This window comes from Vulpes vulpes, chromosome 5 (assembly GCF_048418805.1).
Source record: "Vulpes vulpes isolate BD-2025 chromosome 5, VulVul3, whole genome shotgun sequence".
Classification (NCBI taxonomy): Eukaryota; Metazoa; Chordata; class Mammalia; order Carnivora; family Canidae; genus Vulpes; species Vulpes vulpes.
Window position 1 is genome coordinate 80177522 of NC_132784.1, and position 16782 is coordinate 80194303.

The 16782-nt window shown below is 35.3% G+C and overlaps 1 protein-coding gene and 1 pseudogene across 5 annotated transcripts in view; both read right to left on the bottom strand.

The window, feature by feature from the left end:
- Positions 1-16782, bottom strand: part of DCDC1 (doublecortin domain containing 1) — a 455963-nt gene that overhangs the window by 109101 nt on the left and 330080 nt on the right. The window lies entirely within an intron of this gene.
- Positions 15196-15886, bottom strand: LOC112930582 (spliceosome-associated protein CWC15 homolog pseudogene; annotated as a pseudogene).

Consider the following 16782-nt stretch of genomic DNA (forward strand, 5'->3'; position numbering starts at 1 on the left):
TAAACAATGCTCTTATTTCCAAGAATGGATTCTCCTTTATATACAATAGTGGAGGAATGCCAATCCTTTCCTTACTGCTGTGAGAAAAGTGCCGGACAGGAACAAGATTAGAATCTTAAAAGCTGTCCTGGGGAGCTAAATTACTGTGCAGTGTACAGGTGAGGAGGTAAAAAGAGCAAAAATAAATGGAGTTTATTCCATGGTTTTTAGAGTTTATTTCATGAAGACAGAAATAAAGATATCTAAATCCATAGTTACAGTCACTCCATGTGAAACATCTGTGTGTGTGTGTGTGTGTGTGTGTGCGTGTGTGTATTTGAGCTCGCGTTTGTCTGAACTGTATGACTTGGCCTCCTCTCTCTTTCATCAATAAAAATATGCTGTTCAACACCATATTCCACACACAAAAAAGATTCCTGTTTATATGCTCACTGTCTTCCTTCAAAAATAACCTGGGAAAAGGCAGGTGTTTCTCTCTCACACAAAAAAATTCACTTATTTTAGCCTGGTGAGCAATTGTTGAGAAGTAGAATAAGCAGATTCATACCACTCTTGGTGCACACACACCCATCCATCCAGTCTCATCTTTGGGTAAGTCAGTTTGAACCAGCCAGCCATAACGTCAGCGGCTGTGATTCAATCTCAAGTGGGAGCAATTCACATTGTTCATCACCTGGACATTTTGTATTCTCAAACAAAGGTGGGTATAAAGCAACTCTCAGTCCCCAAGGATTTACAAACTCTACCATGACTTTAAGCAGCAGCTGTTTGGTTGAAAGCAGGTCAGCTGGCAACCACACAGCTGTTTTTTTAAAGTCCAGGATAGTTGCCAGTGTAATGTGAAAACCAGCCTGTCTCTCACAGAAGTAAATTGGCACCTCCCAAATGACAGGGGAAACTGCTTCCACTTGTGTCAATTGAGTACATTTGGGGACAACGGGACAAGGAACTGGATAAGGAGAAAACCTTTAGAGATGACAACTCACAAACTTTGGGAAGAAATAATGTTGGTCCTAAAGGGAGTGGGAACCCAGGGCTCCTGGGGAACATCACACAGGGCCTCATGGCCTTACATTTAACCTTGGCCACGATCTTTTTCATGAAATCAGATGACCCCCTCCTTCTATCTGAAACAGTCATTCCTTGATAATCGGCCCAAAGAAGAAGACACTGATTTCCTAATTTAAGTGAAGAGTGCACCTTCTGGATTCTGCTTTTTCAAACCTCAACACTTCAGCACAGGAAATAAAGTCACATCACATCTTGGCAATAATTGCGCATCTCTTAGACCTTAGCATAAGAGACTCTGGAAATTATAATTGAAAACTTCAGCGTAATGTGTATCACATGCAAACACTTCTAATAGAATGCATTCTGGATTTGAAAATTAAAGTATCTGGAAATTACACCCATAATGATTATCTGCCTTTTTAATGATAAAAATGATAAGATAATCATTGTAAAACATTAATGTATATGAGTTTATTTTTTTCAATTTATGGAGTGCCTACTTCCACCGGGGTTTTTAAACTAATATATAATTTACATAGAGTACTGTACAAATCTTGCATGTATAGTCCAATGACTTTTTACACATTAGACACCTGTGTAGAATTATGACCTCAAACAAGAGATAGAATATTTTCATTACTTCAGTTTACTCTCCCTAAAATTAGATGAGGTATTAATAAGGTGAAATGAAAAAAGTGAGGCTCAGATAAATTGAGAAACTTGCCAAAAGTGAGATAGGTGACAAGGCTAAGTCTCAAATTTACAATCATCTGATTCCAAAGTCCATATTCTTCTCATTAAGCCAAAGGGTTTCTATCAAAAGAAAGGCCAATGAGAATATGGACACAAATTACAAAATTAAATTATGCCGAATAATTTATTCAAAATTAATAGCAAGAATATTTTATGAAACAATTTATTAAAATTGACATTCTGACATATTCAACATTCAAAGGGATGCCATAATTTTGGGGAGGGAGGGAAATTAGTTATTATTAAGTCAAATATGGTTGAAAATTCAAATAGTGGATTAATAAACACAATAGAACTTTACTTCTCTATTATACATAAATCCAGAGATTGGTAGTGCAAGGCTGGTATAATAGTCATTCAATTATTAGAAACTTATAGTTTGCCCTTTTTTTCCCCTCCACTATTCTTATATCTTTTCCTTGCTTGTGGCTATCTCATGGTCACAAAATGGTTGCTGCAACTTTTAGCCATCATGTCCATTCTCCAAGCAGCAAGAAGCAAAAATGGTAAGGGTAAAAGGGTACCTGCCTAATACCTTAGTTAGTATCTTTTACATAGGTTTCCCAAGGATTTAACCTAATGACTTCTACTTTTTATGTAATAAGCCATCTATATCCACAATGGGGACTGAGGTGTTTAGTATTTTGATTAGACCCATTTCCACCCCTGATAATTAAAGAAGAGGGAAGAATGGATGTTTTTTAGACAATTAGCAGTTTCTTTTCCAGGAAAAGAGAAAAAATTTAATCCATTTGAGTTATTAGAGTAACACATATCTATGAAACTCCAAATATATATAAGAATTATAGACAATTAGCAGTTTATTTTCCAGGAAAAGAGAAAAAAAATTTAATCCATTTAAGTTATTCGAGTAACACAAATCTATGAAACTCCAAATATATATAAGAAGATAAACAGCTCTACTCATAACTCACTCAGAACTCACTGCACTGAAAAATGCCATCAAAAGGGATGATATTTTCTGAAGTGACTAGTGAAAATAACTTATTTTAAAAAAGGGATATATGTATATTTATATATTTAGAGAAAATCATAAATGATATATTAGGTTGGTCATTCAAAAAATATTTCTTGAGTGTCTTCAATATCAAGAACTCTTCTAGGCACTTGGGATATAGTCATAACAACACAAACAAGTTTACTGGTATTACAGAGCTTATAATTGACAAAGAAAGAAAGTCTTAAAATGGTGTTATGCAGAGAATGAAAATACAGTAATATGACAGAGAGTACCTGTGTAACTAATTTATGTAGGGTTATCAGGGAAGACTTCTCTTAGGAGGCTACATCTAAGCAAAGATTTTAATGACAAGAAAGAAAGAGCCATGTGAAGACCACTGGGACCAGAGAAGCAGCAGGTGCAAAAGCTCTAGATGGGAAAAAAAAAAAAAAAAAAAGAAAAGAAAAGAAAAAGCTTAGTATGTTCCAGGAACAGAAGAAGAGCTAAGAGACTGGATTAGAGTAGGGTGAAAACAGTGGTAAGGTGTAGAAAAAGAGATCATAGAGGTGGGCAAGAGCCATACTCTTGGGTTGGAAAGCCAAGATGAGAAGTTTAGATTTTGGGGTACCTGGCAGGCTTGGTTGGTAGAGCATATGACTCTTGATCTCAGGGTTGTGAGTTCAAGCCCTACAATGGGCATAGAGCTTACTTAAAAAAATAAATAAAAATAAAAATCAAGAAAAAAGAAGTTGAGATTTTATTCCAAATATGATGGAGATTTTTAAGGATGAGAACAAGATTAGCTGATTTTAATTTAAAAGCAACCACTCTGACTACTTACGGAGAATAGAGATGGCAGGGAAGCAAAAATGGAAGCAAAAAGACAGGAACCAACTGCTATGGAATGGATGATGGCAGTTTGTACAAGAGTTTAGTGGAAATTAAAATAATGGACACCTCAGGATCATCAGCTGAACTTGAGGATGGATTGGGATGGGGGTAGTGAAAGAAAAAGAAAAGTGAAGAAATTATCAGGTGTTCAGTTTGAGACCATGAAAAGATAGAGATGACTGGAGCACAAACAAGTCTGGGAAAGGAAGGTAGGCATTCTGTTTGGAATATGTTCAGTTTGAGATTTCAGTTACATCTCCAAACAGAAATCTACAAGTCTCTAGAGGTTAAGACTGGAGCTATGGATTTGGGAATCACTGGAAACTTGATGGCATTTCAAGCTATAGAAACTGATAAGATCATCCACAGAGTGTAGAGGAAGAGGAGAAAAGCTCAGGGGACAAAGCCTTGGATACTTGATGTTGAGAGAACAACAAAAAAGTGGAGGTAGCAAAAGAGATTGAAAAGGAGTGTCTATTGAGGAAGGAGACACAAGAAGAAAATGTTTCACAAGCAGGCAGTAGTTAAATGTGTCAAACACCTTTAAAGATCAATATAGACACAAACAAATGACCATTGGAAAGCCTATGTCACATAATGTAGAAAAAAGTAGGTATTTTTTGACATTTAGTTTAGTATGAGTAAACCACTCCTCCAGAATCAAAACCATTCATATTCTTGAAGACCCAAGACAGTCCAAACAAACACAGATTACTCTCCCTATCGCTAGGTCAATCTGATAGCTCTATCACTATCTTTGGGAATTTTGAAAAATGAAAACAAATCTGAGAATCTGATGTCCTCCTTACTCTCACTCTCCAATCCACAGAAATGCACCAACATCACATAAAAATCAAAATAAATACATTTAAATTTCCTTTAGGTGGGATTGTTCTCTCTTCTACACATCAGAAACAAACATGTTTGTATTTTCTAGGTCTAAGACAGCACTACCAGGCATAATAAGTTATTTTTGCTCAAATATATCCAAAACTATATTCATAGAATCTTGGATAAAACATCCTCTTTAAATAACATAATATTACAATGCAGGGTATTTTTTCACACCCTTGTCTAGGAAGACATTTTTTTTAGCAAGTGTCATGAGATGCCAAAAATAAAACCAATTTGTGTGATTATACTTATAAAATGATGTGCTAGAAACCTCTCAGGCTCCCAAAGGTGGTGAAATAAGGGGGAAATAGAGATTAAAGGAAGATATCTGTGTTTGGAGAACTGGGGAGTGAAGGGTTGTGTGCGTGCATGCCTGAGCCCAAAATACTTGAAATACCAAGTTGAAGGCTAATGTATAATCTACTTTAGCCAGCCCAAAAATCTGCCAAGAAAGAAACTGTCCACATGAAGGAGATGCTTCCTCAAGAGATGTTGCAAAAATACAAGGTATCGCTGGTGTGGCTTTAGAAGCTAAGTGACAAAGGGCAAACCCAGAGCTGAGGTGTCAACTACAGCAGAACTTATGGATGCAGTTGAATATGTGTATGCAATGTAAAATGCCTTAGATGCCTTAAGAGAGATACAAATAAAATTATTTATTCCTGTAAGATCTCATTTAAATGTATGCTCTTCAAGGAGCATAACCGAATGTCATCACTGTGTAGACTGAAGGGGTCACAGCACTTTTGGCATCTTGAGGTATTGTATTGTTGAGGTACACTACAAGATGTTCCCAGGAACAATGAACCCATGCTGGCATGGAATCACCTGTAGTACAGATAAGACCCTTCTTTATGGGGGGTAGGCCCCTAATGAGGAAGTTATATAGCTAAAGAATATGAGAGACAAGAGGACTATCCGTAAATACATATGTGAAATACTGTGGAGATGCTCAGGAATAACCAGGGAGATGTAAGGAGGAAGAGCAAGAAGGGCTAAGGTCCTCCAATTAGGTAAGTAAGGCTATTAGCCAAGAAACATGGCCATTTGTGGCATGACTTTATTTGTACCTTAGGCTAATGAGGCCTAAAAACATTTGGGTTCTGCTAATAATAAAGCACATGTGCTTTTATAATACAATTCTATGTTTATTTTCTTCTTATTAACTGTATTAAGCTATTTACACAATGGAATTGTATTTAAAGAGTTATTTAGTAAAGACATGCCACAAATAGACAGTTTCACTAACGCTAATCACACAAGTGCAGTGAAGCAAACTTATGCTCGAGCAAGTAACATGGGTGAGAACTTCCCATTCTTGCGACATTTTCCAGGCCAATAGACTTGAAATTATGCCATTCCAAAATAATTCTGGGGTGGGAAGCTTCCTAGGATAATACAACCACATTTAAGTGAGCGTTGCAAAGAAAAGCTGATGTGAGAAAGCTGTAATATTGCTGGCATAAAAATAGGTGCTGCCAGGGAGTGAGGCAGTTGACAAACGGGCTTGCTGAGGGAGGGCTAAGGGACATCCCTAGTAACCACGAGGAGGCTGGCCTGAAGCAGCAGGTGCTCAGCTCTAATGAAAGCCCAGGACCTCCAGAGCAGACAGGAAGAAGTGGCATAAGAAGGCTGCCTTAAGGAGGAGGGAGACAAGACACCTGAAGTTGAACACAGCTATGGAAGGGGACCAAGACAGAGACAAAGGGATACAATGCAGGGTCACCTGGTTTGGGTGGACATTCCCAATAAGCAGAATGTTAAGACTCGATTTCTAAAGATTTAACTGCATTGGTGGTGAAAATCAGTAAGGGTCTTAAGTAACATGAAGGAAAAATCAGTGGCAGCTGAGTCAGAACGAGTGAAGAAGGAAGCTGTACTTATCCAGGGCCCGCCATGCACCCCTGAGGCCACCAGGCTCTGCTGTCATTCTCAACCCAACCAAAGCAAGTGTAAGAACCTGCACCCGGGATCTCTTCCTCTTTCCCCTGATTTCCCTTGTCTTCTCCAGCTTAAAAAAGGTGCTCTGGAGGGATCTGGCATGTAAAACATCAGACAAGGCTTATTAAGGAAAGATTTCACCAATACACATACAAGCAAATGTATTCTAAATAGGAGGAGCCGTAAGTTATATTCTCTCAGATATTTGTGGTAAGCATATTAGAAAAAGAGAAAAACAGTTTTTTAATAATGTTTTTTGGGAAAAAGTAAACTTACTGAATATGGAGGATAAGGATAAAACATGAAGAAGGAAAACCATGTACTTTCTCTACATATTTATTATTCATTCAAGAAGCATGATGGAGCACCTACTATATGCTACCGGATATTGTTGAGAAAACACCAACGAAAGGGATCTGCTCCCTGCCTTACCTTCCTGGGAAAGAAATAGTACACAAATAAATAAAGTTCAATATAAATTGTTCTCTCTTAAGGTATCTTAAGAAAGATATTAAATAAAATTATACTTACATTTATAAGATCCTATTTGAACATGTTAACTGTAAAATGTCAAACACTAAACCATTTAAAAAGGGCTTTTTCTTTTAATCAAAAAGTAACCATATGTTAAACTTATGTTCCTGAAATCTATTTTCAAGAGAACAAAGCCCTAAAATGGTGATCATCTGGCTGACAGTTAACCCCCAATGGTGAATAAGTAATGATTGAAGAGAAACCAAGACAGGCTACTTAGCAAGGTAAAGTCCCACCAACTGAGCAGAAGATCTGACCTCCAAATAATCCTTTAAACCCAAACTTGGTGAAGCAATCCTACCAAAGATGGATGCCAATCTAACTTCTCAGAATCAAGGTGTTCAAGGCAGGACTCCAAAGAAGGCTGCAGTGAACTCTGGAAAAGAAATTGCCTTTGAAGGATGTGGAGAAAAAGAAAGCCTCATGCACTATTGATGGGAATGTAAATTGGTACAGCCACTGTGGAAAACCAGAAGTTCCTCAAAAAAATCAAAAATATAAATACCATATGACCCAATAATTCCACTGCTGGGTATTTAAAAAAGAAAATAAGAAAATGAAAACACTAATTCAAAAAGATGTATGTACCCCTATGTTTCAGCATTATCTACAACAGCTAAGATATGGATGCAATCCAAGTGTCAATCCATAGATGAATGGATAAAGAAGATGTGTACAACCCTCTCACACTCACATATACACACAGTGGAATATTACACAGCCTTATAAAAGGATGAAATCTTGCCCTTTGCAACAATATGGATGGTCCTAGAGGGTACTATGCTAGGTAAGATAACTCAAACCAAGAAAGACAAATGCCATATGATTTAACTCATATGTGGAATCTGCAAAAACAATTGAATAAGCAAACAAAAGAAGAATCAGACATAAAAATATAGGGAACAAACTGATGATAGCCAGGGGTAAAGGGCTGGAGACATGGGCAAAATGGGTGAAGAAAAAGTGAGAGGCCAAAGGCTCCTAGTTAGGGAATGAGTAAGTCATGGGAATAAAAGACACAGCAGAAGAAACACGTTCAATGATATTATAATAGTGCCACACAGTGACAGATGACAGCTACACTTGTGGTGGCCACAGCATAATGTATTGAGAAGTTGACTAACTATGTTGTAAACCTGAAAATAATGTAACACCGTGTGTCAACTATGCTCAGAAAAAAAAAAGAAATTACCTCCCAAGTATTACCTAGTTATAACTAATACCACTGCAACCTGGCTTTTGCTCTCATCACCATGGTGATTTGCTGAATCGCACCTTCAGCAGACCTCAGAGAGTGGGCCTCCAGCTTTGTGTTTCTGAGTACCATCATGGCTTCTCTATGGGGAGAGCCATGAGGATACTGAGAAACACAAAGCTGAAGGAAGGCTGAAATTTTAAATCACAGGTAAGACCAAAAAAAAAAAAAAAAAAAAAGAAAGAAAAACACAAAAAATTCAAAGGCTAGATGTCTGGTTCTAAGTATTTTGTAAGACAGTGTATACTGTTTTGGGGGAAGTTACTAACTCCTAATTGTCAATATTAATCTTGATAAAATAAAATAAAAATTGCTCTTATGAATTCTGAGTATTGAATTTCATCCCACAGTATAATGCACAGCTCATGGTGAACTCATTCCAGTTGGCATATTTAGCAACAGTTTCTAAAGTCAACTAAATTAATTTTGATTTTCAGTCTCAGATTAAGTTTAGCTTTCCTCAATACTAACTAAGCTTTATTTAGTGAAAAATTAAAATTCCATGTAAAAGTTATAAAAATTACTTTTCCAATTTTTTAGTATATGTGCTGCTGAAGTGAGCACTAAAAATTACTTTCCAAAATATATCAAAATCTACCAAACATTTCAAAAAGAAATAATACCAATGCTATACACTCTTGTTCGGAAAATGGAAGAGAAGATAATACTTCCTAGCTTATTTTATTAGGCCAGCATTATCCCACTACCAAATCCAGAGAAAAATCTGTTCACAACAGAAAGTTACAGACCAATATTCCCATTGACATGGATGCAGAAAATCCTCAGCAAGTTATGACCAAATCAAATCTATCAATTAAAAAAAAAAAAGGATAAAACAACACATAGCAAAGTGAGAGTCATCTCAGGAATTCAATACTGGTTCACCATTTGAAAATCAATCATGTAATTTGTCATATTAACTAATCAAATAAGAAAAATCAATGATATACAGAAGTCATTCAACAAAATTCAAAATACCTTCATGATAAAAATTCACAGCTAAATTAGGAATATAATAAAGCTTCTTCACCTTATCTACAAATAAGCCTACAGCAACAACATATTCAAGATGATTAGACACCAAATATTTCCTTCTAAAATCAAGAATAAGGGAAAGATGTCATTTCTTACTATTCCTTTTCAATGTAGTACTTGAACTCTCAGCCAGAGTGCTGAGAGGGAAAAAGAAGAAATGAAAGACACAGATTGAAAAGGAAGAATAAAACAGTCCCAAATCACAATATTATTATACCAAAGAATCTACAACAAAGTTCCTAGAACTAGCAGGAGAGTTTAACAATGTTGTAGGAAATACAAATCAAAACCACAATGAGGTTTATCATTTTATTTATTATCAATCACTTTATCTCGTTAGAATGGCTAAAACTAGCAAGACAGGAAGCAACAAATGTTGGTAAAAATGTGGAGAAAGGGGGAACCTTCTTTCACTGTTGGTGGGAATGCAAGCTGGTACAGCCACTCTGGAAAACAGTATGGAGGTTTCTCAAGAAGTTAAAAATAGAGCTACCCTATGACCTAGCAAGTGCACTACTGGGTATTTAACTCAAAGATATAGATGTAATGAAATGAAGGGGCACCTATGACCTCAATGTTCATAGCAATAATGTCCACAATAACCAAACTGTGGAAGGAGCCAAGATGCCCTTTGGCAGATGAATGGATAAAGAAGATGTGGCATATATATATATATATATATATATATATATATATATATATGAATATTATAACTCAGCCATCAGAAAAGATGAATACCTACCATTCATATAGGTGTGGATGGACCTATAGGGTACTATGCTAAGTGAAATAAGTCAATCAGAGAAAGACAATTATCATATGGTTTGGCTCATATGCAGAACATAAGAAATAGTGCAAGGAACAATAAGGGAAGGAGGGGAAACTGAATGGAAAAAAATCAGAAAAAAAAAAAGAAAAAAATCAGAGAGGAAGACAAACCATGGGAGACTCTTAACTCTGGGAAACAAACTGAGGGTTGCTGAAGGGGAGGGGAGTGAGGGGATGGGGTAACTGGATGATGGGCATTAAGGATGACATGTGATGTGATAAGCACTGGGTGTTATATACAACTGATAAAAAATCATTGAAAATTACATCTGAAATTAATGACGTAGTATATGTTGGCAATTGAATTTAAATTTAAAAAATTAAAATTAAAATAAGGAAAAAACAATGTTATACCACAAAGATCAATATAGAAAGTCAATCACATTCCTATATACCAGAAATGAACAATTCGGATTTGAATAAAAAATAACACATTTTTTTTTAGCAATTGTACAATTGCTTGCTTTTTAGCAATTATACAAAATATTAATATAAATACTTAGGTATAAATATTTTACATATGTTTGTAGGATTTATATACTGAAAGTTATAAAACACTGATGAAGAAAATCAAATATATGAATAAATGGAGGGATACACCATATTCATGAATCAGAAAACAAGAATGTTAAGATGTTAAATGTCAATTTTTCTAATTTGATCTACAGTTTCAAAGGAATGCCAATAAAAATATCAAACTTTTTTGCAGATTTTGACAAACTCATTCTAAAATTTCTATGGGAAAAAAAAATTCCATGGAAAGCAAAAGAACTAGAATGGCCAAACAATTCTGAAAAAGAACAATGCTAGATGATGCACACTACCCAATTTAAAATCCTACTAGAAAAAAAAAATCCTACTAGAGAGCTATGTATGTAATCAACATAGTATATTTTTAATGAAAGGATAGAAATATCAACTAATGCACAGAATAGAGAACAGAAATATATTGACACATATATAGCTAACTGATTTTTGACAAGTAAAAGGCAATTCAATGGAGGGGGGATAGTCTTTTCAATAAATAACACTGGAACAAATGGACATCTATATGAAATAAAACAAAACTTTTAAATACTTCATACATTATATAATAACTCAAAATGGATCATAGACCAAAGGTGAAATGAAAAAGTCTTAAAATATCTAGAAAAAAATAGGAATTGGTCATGAGCTTTTTAGATACATCACCAAAGGCACAATCTATAAAAGAAAAAACTTATAAATTAGGTGTTATATTTTTAAACTTTTGTTTTGTGAAAACACTGTTAAGACCATGAGAGGAGAAGACACAAACTGGAAGAAAATATTTGTAAATCACATATCTGATAATTCTTGTACCCAGAATATATAAAGAAATCTTAGAACTCAACAATAAGAAAAGAAACAACCCAATCCTTTCAAAGACAAGTGATCTGAAGAGACATTTCACCAAAAGAAGACATCTAAATGTCAGAGAACCACAGGAAAAGAGGAGTAACAGCATTAGTCATCAAGAATATGCAAATTAAATCCCAACGAGATATTAATGTACACCTATTCACATGAAAAACAAAACAAAATAGAAACAAACAAACAAAAATTCTGCAAAGTGCTGTTGAGGATTCAGAGCAACAGGAACATTTATGTTTTATGGGAACGCAACATAGTAGCCACTTTGGAAAACAGTTAGGCAAACATTTATAAATACAAACTTTCCATATGACCCAGCAATCACACTACTAGGTATTTTCTCAAGTGAACTGAAAATATATGTTTATAAAATGTGCATGGAAAGTGTTTATAGCAGTTTCATTCACAATCACCAAAAACTGGAAAAAAAAACAATATGTCTTTCAACAGGTGAATATATAAACTGTAGTATATCCATACAATAGAAAGTTATGCAGCAATACAAAGGGATAAAATGTTGATACACACAGCAATATAGATGTGCATTTTGGTAAATGAAAAGAGCTAGATCTAAATAAAACACTACATATTCTATAATTCCATTCATATGACATTATGGAAAAGGCAAATATATAGGGACAGAAATGTTGTCAGTAGTTGCCTAAGAATGGGGTTGAAGGAAGGTATTGATTACAAAGGTGACATGCAAAAGAATATTTTAGAATGATCAAACCGTTCGTTATAATTTGTATGAAACCACAAAAGCCCCCAAATAGCCATAGAAATCTTGAGAAAGAAGGACAAAGTTGGAGGTATCATAATCCCAGATTTTAAAATATACTACAAAGCTGTGTAATCAAAACAGTATGTTACTGGCACAAACATAGACACACAGATAAATGGAACAAAATAGCCCAGGAACAAACCCATGCTTATATGGCCAATTAATCCATGACAAAAGCAGCAAGAATATATAACAGGGAAAAGACAGTCTCATCAACAAATGGTGCTGGGAAAACTGGACAGCTACATGCAAAAGAATGGAACTGGACTACTTTCTTACACTTTCATGCACAAAAGTAAACTCAAAATGTATTAAGACCTAAATGTGAGACCTGAAACCATAAAACTCCTAGAAGAAAACACAGGCAGTAATTTTGACATCAGCCATAAAAACCCTCTTCTAGATATGTCTCCTCAAGCAAGATAAATGAAAGTGAAAATAAACTATTGCGATTACACCAAAATAAAAAGCTTTTTCACAGTGAAGATCAACCCACAGAATGGGAGAAGATATTTGCAAATGCTATTTCTGATAAGGGCTTAATATCCAAAATATATAAAGAACTTAATCCAATTAAAACCAAGCAGAATACCTTAATCAATATTTTTCCAAAGAAGACAAAATGATCAAAACAGGTTGTGATCCCAGGGTCCTGGTATCGAGTCCCACATCAGGCTCCCCACAGGGAACCTGCTTCTCCCTCTGCCTATGTCTCTGCTTCTCTCTGTGTGTCTCTCATGAATAAATAAATAAAATCTTTAAGAAAAAACACTGGTAATAATTAATTACTTGATTAATTCATTAAAATGTGACATATATTTATGTAATATGAAAGCGAGAACTCATGTCACATAATGTTGGAAAGATTAAAGTCAAATATGCAAAAAATAAAAACTGTTCTTTGTGATACTGGGGTGGTGAGTATATGACTATGCATTTGTCAAAACCCATAGATCTGTACACCAGAAATAGTGACTTTCACTGTTTGTAAATTAAAGCACAAAACATACAGAAACCAACTAAAATTGTGAGACAATTAGGATGGAATGCAGATTGTGGTAAATCAATCTGACTGTATTACAAACGTATAGTATGACCTCACTGAAGGGATGAGGAAGAAAGGAGTTGGCTTAAATAACTAAAAAAAAAGTGTTTTGTCTTGATATTAAAATGCTAAAAAGAATTACACACAAACATTGCACTCTAGTTTTTAAATTTCTTATAGTAGTGAAGTTCAGCAATTCTGACACTATGTTACATATATATTAAATTTGAACAAATAGTAAAATATATGTGATGGTGATAGAAGTCATGTTTCCCAATGTCAAAGAAAAAAGTTTCAAATAACCTTATTTATGAGCAAGATGGGAATATCAGAATGAACTCTCTAATCTGGGTTGGAATCAAACATGTCAGTATGAACTCATGTTTTTTTGTTTGTTTGTTTGTTTTACCATATACACACACAGAAAAATAAACATAAATCCATGTGTTAACAAAGATAATATATGTATGCATGTATTTCCTAGATCTGCCCGCCAAGAAGGCCTAGGAAAAAATATACTCTAACAGCAACAAGCACACTTAGTACCTAGATCTTAATTTCTAAACACCTTTCTACAGTGAAAGAAACCAGCACTTCTTGGGAAAATGGCTGGTTCTATGATTGAGACAGGGAACACATGAGATGATCCTGTGACATCTTATACTGTCAGAAAATAAAAAAGAGTTAAAAATAAAGGGAATGTATGTCAAAAGGACATAGGAGCTAACCTAAAAAGGCTCCCACTGGCTAAAACGAACAATTTGAACCAAGTCAAACAAATAATGGATTATCACCCAAAGAATAAAATAAATACCCATAAGCCCATATGAATAGAATTAATAGATTGAATAAATAAGTAATAGTGAGAGAGAATGGACTGATCTCTCCTTCCAAAAGAATTCCAATTCATAATGTAGAAAAAATGAGGGGAATATAAAATCACCATTAGAACATCATAGCAATAGTTGCAGCAGGCAAAATCCACTGATAAACACTAAAATAATGAGCAAAACCTAGGAGAAACTGAATATTTGCATAGCCTCAAAATATCTTCCCTCAAATATTTGTTAATTATTGTGGTATCTTAACCATATCTGCAGATTTTTTTAATGTTCCTTCTTGCAAGAGGAGTTTAATTCCCTTCCCCATGAGTATGGGATCAAGTATTTACTTCTAATAAATAGAGTATAGGAAGAGAAAAATAGTAACTTTTTAGTGGAGAAAGCAAATAGATACCATCTTAACCAAGTTATCAAGGTTAACATCACCAATAAAATATAATATTGATATTATGCATACCCTGATCTAAAGCAACATAAAGGGCATATGACTCCTGTGATATTGTTACCCAAAATTCATAACATCAGCTTAATCATAATAAAACTTCACACAAAAACCAACTGAGGAACATTCTACAAAATACTTGACCACTATTCAGAAGGGTCAAGGTTGTGAAAGAAAAATAAATATTTTGAGAAACTCGGGAGATAAGATGTAACTGCCAAGGCAACTTGGTATTCTGAATTGATCCAGGAATAGAAAAAAAAAATCAGTGAGAAAACTAGAGAAACCTGAACAACCTATAGTTAAGACTATTTTTTTCGAGTTTTGAAAATATTTATTACAAGAAGATTCCCTTTCCCATATTAAAGGGAAAGCATATTACTGGAAATATTCAGAGGATAGAAACTAGGTTAAACCAATTCACAAGTCCTCATCAAATAAAGTTATCATAAAGGAAAAAGATAGTTTGGAACTTAAAATTAGGGAGGCCTATACACAATTTAGATGGGGAAAGAGAAAAACAGAACAACGTGAGAATGATCATTTACACCTTACAGTCTTTAATTAAGCACATAAAACTGTACTATTTATTTCCCCATGAACTTTTTGTGAAATTCAGATCGCAGTGTATTATTTACAAATCTTTTGTCTTTCTTTTGATCATCTACACCTTTTGCACAGTTCTTGAAAACAACATCATCATCCCACCTTCTTTTAACTTTGAAGTTGGCCTGAGGCTGGGATGGACCAGTGAGATTAAGGAGAGGGTTTCCACTCACAGTGTTTTCCATACGTATTCTTTCTTCTTCAGCTTTCTGTTCTTGTTCCTTCCTGGCCTGCTCTTCAGTCTTTCCTTTTTAATTTTTTCTAGTTCTGCAAGAAGAGCTGCAGTGTCATCATCATCACTCTCCTCTTCAAAATCTTCATCCTCATCTTCCTCATCTGTTAGAGGATCATCTGCATCAAGGTTGGCAGCAGGAATCTGGTCTAACCGAGGCTTCTTTGACACCAACGAGGAGGTTGTACGTTCTCTTGTTGGACGGTCTCTGTTTTTTTTCTCTTGCAGCAACTCTCTCTCTCTCTTCCAGCTCCCTCCTGAAGTCACGGTTGCGAACCTGTTCAGGGGCATCCTGAGTAGTTTGTCTATATTTTATCTTTGTATGAGAAGGTAGGTCTCTACCTGAGTACTGCTTTGAGAGTTGGCTCAAATCACCTTCTCCTTTTCTTCTCCCACCTCTCGCAGGTTCAAAAGTTTGCCTAGCTGCTGTTGTCATCTTTTATGCTCCCAGAAGCCTCCCTATAGTTAAGACTATTGTACCAGTGCTGACTTCATAGTTTTTTCATCTTTTTTTTTTTTTTTTTTTTTTGAGAGAGAGAGAGAGAGAGTAGGGGGCGGAGGGTAAAGGCAGAGGGAAAGGGAGAGAGACTATTTCAAATAGACTGTGCTGTGCATGGAGCAGGATAAGAGGCTCAATGCAGAGCTCAATGCAGAGCTTGATCTCATGACCCTGAGATCATGACCTGAGCTGAAACCAAGAGTCAGTCACTTAACTTACTGAGCCACCCAGGCATCTCTCTTAGTTTTAATAAATGGCTAACATGAGGGGAAACTGAGCAAAAGGGATATAGGAACTCTAGATTATCTTCACAATTATTCTGTGAATCTAAAATTATTTCAAAATATAAAGATTTTAGAGTATTATGAATACTTTAATTTCCTTAGATGTTCTCTCTCTAAATTTTATTGTGCTTCTGTTTTCCAAGAATCTCCAAGAAAGTGAACAGACTCCAGGCTGTTAGGCAAGTAGCAACAACACTAGCCTGGGAACCTGAAGCTTTTGGTTGAACTTCCAGCCCTGCCAACAAGGATGATCTTCAGGTAACTTGGGTGCCCAATCCTTAATCCTTAAAATAAGGAGTTTGCATAATCTGACTCCCACATACCACTTTTATCACAATAAACAAACAAGCAAACAGAAAAGAACAGTAGGGTAGAACTCATGTTTCAAAGAAAATATAAAACTCAAAGTGTTTTTTCTTTTAAAGATTTTACTTCTTTATTCATGAGAGACACATAGAGAGAGGCAGGAGACAGGCAGAGGGAGAAGCAGGCTCCTCACAGGGAGCCTGATGTGGGACTCGATCTTGGACCAGGATCATGCCCAGAGCTGAAG